Source organism: Arachis stenosperma, chromosome 4 (assembly GCF_014773155.1).
Source record: "Arachis stenosperma cultivar V10309 chromosome 4, arast.V10309.gnm1.PFL2, whole genome shotgun sequence".
Classification (NCBI taxonomy): Eukaryota; Viridiplantae; Streptophyta; class Magnoliopsida; order Fabales; family Fabaceae; genus Arachis; species Arachis stenosperma.
Window position 1 is genome coordinate 126,919,213 of NC_080380.1, and position 5,638 is coordinate 126,924,850.

A 5,638-nucleotide genomic window follows, 5' to 3' on the forward strand; every position below is an offset into this window, starting at 1 on the left:
AGTAAAAAATATCAACGAAACATAATTGAATTGGGATTTAGGAACTTTGTTTTTCATTTAATTTTTTGGTTCTTGAAACTTTACTAGTTAAGTTTTTTAATTGCTACCTACAACCTAAATGCTTACATAGTTAATTATATATTTTTTTATAAGTTTATTTATTTTAGTGTAGTGAATTTGATATGGACTACAGAATTTTCTTTTAAAAATAATGTGAATTTATTACTACTGTGATTATCATTTTAGATTTCATAGATTATAAATTATGTACTTCTATTTGTTTAGGTTTAATATGGCTTCAAATGCGGATAATGATGAAAATAATACTGGAGTTGAAACTGATCGTGGTTGTGTATCCAAAAAGATTGCTAAAAATACTGCAGGAAATAGGAGTGACAAAGCTTGGAAGCATGGAATTTCGGTTGATGGAGATGCCAAAAAAATAAAATGCAAGTATTGTGATAAGGTGGTGACAGGAGGAGTATATAGGTTGAAACATCATTTGGCAGAAACAAAAAAAGATGTTGAACCTTGCATGGGTGTTTCTGATGAGGTTAAAAAGGATATGTTTGATATTGTTGTTGGTTTGCAAAAAAATTTAGTTAAGAAGACAAGAGAATTTGAAGAAAAGATACAAAGTAAAGACGAAGGAGTAGAAGAAGAAGGGGATGCCTTAGTTGGTGAGAAGAGAAAGGGAAAAGAAATACAGACACCAGCAAATCTCTTTAAGAAAAGGGGTGTGAGCACTCAAACAACAATCAACTCAATTTTTAAGAAGGGCTTAAGGGAAGAGGCATGTGATGAAATTGCTTCGTTCATCTACAATAATGCTATTCCCTTTAATGTTGCAAGGTCTGAAGAATACCATAACATGTTTGAGAAGGTTGCCCGCCATGGATTAGGATTCAAGCCACCTTCTTATGATGAGTTAAGAGGAAAATTATTGAAGAAGAAGGTAGAGTCAACCAAACTAACATTAGAAGAACATAAAGCTGAATGGAAGAAAACTGGATGCACTATTATGACAGATGGTTGGACGGATAAAAGAAGGAGAACTATTCTCAACTTTCTTGTGAATAGTCCTAAGGGAACTGTTTTCTTGAAATCCATTAATGCTTCTGATATATACAAAACAGCTGAAAAGATATTCAAGATGATTGATGAAGTTGTAGAGGAAGTGGGAGAAGAGAATGTGGTTCAAGTTGTAACTGATAATGCAGCTAACTACAAAAAGGCAGGACAAATGTTAATGGAAAAGAGAAAGAATCTTTATTGGACTCCTTGTGCTGCTCATTGCATTGATTTGATGCTTGAAGATTTTGAGAAGAAGCTAGATCTTCACAAAGACACCATTGCCAAAGGAAGAAAGCTAACTACTTACATATATTCTAGGACTTCTCTAATTTCCCTTTTACAACAGCATACCAAAGGAAGAGATTTGGTGAGAGCAGGTATGACGCGATTTGCTACGTCCTACCTTACTTTGGGTAGTCTTAATGAGAAGAAGAATCCAATAATTAGAATGTTCATCTCGGATGAATGGAAGGAAAGCAAGTGCTCAAAGACAAGAGATGGGAAAAACATTGAAAATATTGTTTTGGATAAAACATTTTGGGGAAACATTATCCATTGCTTGAGAGGTGCTTATCCTCTTCTTCATGTGCTTCGTATAGTGGATTCAGAGGGTAAGGCAGCTATGGGATATATGTATTCTGAAATTGATCGTGCTAAAGAAAAGATTAGAGATGCTTTTCAAAGTGTTGAACTAAGGTAATAAAACTAGTAATAAGTAAATATTTTTCTCTCAGTTTTATTATTTAATTATTTACTAATTAACTAATTGTCTAATTCACTATTTTTATGTTTTTCTTTAGTTATAAACCTTTGTGGGATATTATTGATGCAAGATGGGACAAGCAACTCTTTAGGCCTTTGCATGCTGCAGGATATTATTTGAATCCACAAATTCATTATAGTCCTAATTTTAAGGTTGAGTATGATGTTAAAAAAGGACTTTATGATTGTTTGGATATACTTGTGAGAGATCCTGCACTCATTACAATTATTGATAGTCAACTTGAAGATTTCAAGAGTAAGGCTAAATTTTTGGTAGAGATGTTGCCAAGAATGCTCTCAAAACTAAAACACCCTCACAATGGTGGGATTCTTATGGAGATGAACATCCAGAACTTCAAAAGTTTGCTATCCGTGTCTTAAGTTTGACTTGTAGTTCATCAGGATGTGAGCGCAATTGGAGTGCTTTTGAGATGGTAAACTTTTAATTTGATATTAACTTAGGAATTTATTTTCTAAATTATAGAATTAGTTAATTATTCAATTCCATTTTTTTTAATTATCATATGTTAATATATTAAATAAATTCTTGTAAATTTTGATATTATTAGGTTCACACGAAAAGAAGAAATCGTTTGAAGACAAGCACAATGAATGATGTTGTTTTTGTGATGACTAATTCAAGATTGGCAAGGAAGAAGCCATCAAGAAATACTGCTGATTATAGCCTTGAAGACTTGGATTCAGATGAAGAATGGATTGTGGAAGATGAAAATATAATGGAAAATATGGAAGAATTTGACACACAAAATGATGTAAACTTAGCCCCTCAAGAAGATAGAGGTAAAGATGGGGGTCCTTTGATTGATTTGGAGATTCCTCTTTTTGATGATGATGCTTTCAATGAGCTTCTCAACTTTCCTCCTAATGAAAATCAAAATGTTGGAGAACATGATGATCATGACGTTAATAAATTGCTTTAGTCTTTATATTTTTTAGTATGATGTTATGTTATCTATTTTATATTTGTGATGTTACATATTATTATTTTGAATTTCAGACTTGTGGTTAGTTTATATTTTTATCTTTGAACTTTACAAATGTTACATTTTATTATATATTTATGCTACTTTATCTTTATTTTATCATTATGTTATTATTTATGATAATTTTGTCAAATTTAAATTCTCATTTTTTTAATTATTTAATTTTATCATATTATATTACTCTTATAATTGATATTGATAAATTTATATAATTGGTAGAATCTTACGTTCCGTTTTACGATTTTACGCTTTACGATTTTTAATTAATTTTCCGATTCTATGTAAAATCTCGATTTTCGCTACCATGATTGACACATTACCACAATTTACCAAAATCACTATCTCATCTTTTTACCCCACTTCACACAAGTGGCTCAAACTCAAACACATTGACATATCATATACTATTCCTCATGCCAATTCTCAACAACACCAATTCCAATAAATCATTATTGTACACAATCAACATTATACTCACCATCAACATGGTTCAACCCTCAATTCAACCATAACCAATCATCAAGCATATATCACAACATGCATATTTCTCATACATCATACCACCAAGGCATCAATAATCATCATCACATATATGACCACATCATAAATCTCAATCATTCAACAACATCAACAATTCAATGCCTATCTTAGGGCCTCTAGCCTAAGTATTTCCTACCACATTACATATTAGATACAGGAAACCGAAACCATACCTTAGCCGATTTTCCCAAGCTCCCCCGGAGCACTTCCAAACCACTTATCCACAAGCTCTCAAGGCCTCAACACCTCCAAGAACAGATTTTTCACCACCAAACCCTTTCCAAGCTTTTCAAAGTCACCAATCAAGCTCCAATATCCACACATACACAACCTAAGCCACAACCATCATACCCATACACAACATCTCAAAACCCAAACATCATAGAACAACAAAATTACACTAGGGTTGAGAATCTTACCACACCCAAGGTCCAAGGAGACAAGATTAACCTTCTCCTTCAAGAGAGTTGGGTCCTATAACATCAAAGAACCCAAAATCTCAACATTTTACCCATGAAACTCGAAAATAAGGGCTGGAATTTCGAACAGAAACACGTGGCTTACCTCAAGATTAATTGTATGGGTTTTGTAGAGCTCTCCGCGGTGAACGCGTGGTCGCAAACGGAGCGGCAATCGGAGCTCTAGATCAAAAGTTATGGTGGTTTGAAGATCAAGTGAGAGAAAGAAGTTGAGAGAGTGTTCTTCCTCCCCTCCCTTCAATTTTCAGCGTGTGTGTGTGTTGTGTGAGGAGAGAGAGAGTGCTGAAAACTAGGGTTTTGGTTTAGTTATGTTGGGCCAAGGGCCCACTTTGGGTCCGGTTGGCCCGGTTTGGCCCGTTTGGTCCAATCTTGGTCCGAATTCTATAAAATTGGTACCAAAATTCTCGTCTCAGTCTCCTCTATCACATTTAGCCATAAAAATCACATTTTAGGCTTTCTAGAATAAATTCTCATTTATGGGTTAATTAACCGTTAATTAACCGGGTTTTACATTCTACCCACCTAATTGGGAATTTTGCCCACAAAATTCAAGTGCAATTACCTGAGAATAAATGCGAATAGTCCGTTCGCATCTCCGACTCAAGTTCCCAAGTGTGTTCCTCAACACCGCCTCGACTCCATGCCACTTTGACTAATGAAACATCTTTTCCACGCAACCGTTTGATACTAGTGTCATCAATTCTAACTGGAGCCACTGGAAGCGTCAAATCTTCCCTTAACTGAACCGACTCAGGTTTTAACACATGGCTAGCATCAGGAGTGTACTTCCGAAGCTGCAACACATGGAACACGTCGTGCAGGTTCGAAAGATGAGGTGGTAGAGCCATCCGATACGCCACCGGTCCAATCCTCTCCAGGATTTGAAGTGGACCATTGTATCGAGGATTCAACTTCTTTGCCTTAATCGCCCTACCTACTCCCGTGGTCGGAGTAACCTTAAGGAAAACATGGTCTCCTTCCTCAAATTCTAAGGGCTTTCGCCTCTGATCGGCGTAACTCTTTTGACGACTCTGCGCCGTAAGCATCCTATCTCGGATTTTCTTGACTTGTTCAGTGGTCTCAGCTATCATTTCCGGCCCCAACAAGCTTTTCTCTCCAGCTTCATACCAACATAGTGGAGATTGACATTTCCTCCCATACAAGGCCTCATACGGAGCCATTCCGATGCTCGCATGATAACTATTATTGTATGCAAACTCCACTAATGGCATATACCGATCCTAACTCGCCGGTTGGTCCAAGACACAAGCTCTCAACATATCCTCTAGTGTTTGGATCGTCCTCTCGGATTGACCATCTGTTTGAGGATGGTAAGCCGTGCTCAAGCTTAATCGGGTTCCAAAAGCTTTCTGAAATGCACCCCAAAACCTTGAAGTGAAACGAGGATCTCTATCAGAGATTATAGTAGCAGATACACCATGAAGTCTCACAATCTACTTTATGTATAACCGTGCTAGCTCCTCAAGGGTGTAAGTCATACGAATGGGTAAAAAGTGAGCTGACTTCGTCAGTCGGTCCACAATCACCCAGATAGCATCAAAACCAGCCCTAGTCCTTGGCAATCCTGACACAAAGTCCATTGCAATACTTTCCCACTTCCATTGCGGAATCTCTAAAGGTTGCAACATCCCGGAAGGTCTTTGATGTTCAATCTTTACTTTTTGACAAGTTAAGCACTTCGAAACATATTCCGCCACATCATTCTTCATACCCGGCCACCAGAACATCGCCTTTAGATCATGGTACATCATAGTACTT

General features: G+C 36.4%; 1 pseudogene; it reads left to right on the plus strand.

The window, feature by feature from the left end:
• Positions 1-292: 292 nt before the first annotated feature.
• Positions 293-2,777, plus strand: LOC130975464 (uncharacterized; annotated as a pseudogene).
• Positions 2,778-5,638: the final 2,861 nt, after the last annotated feature.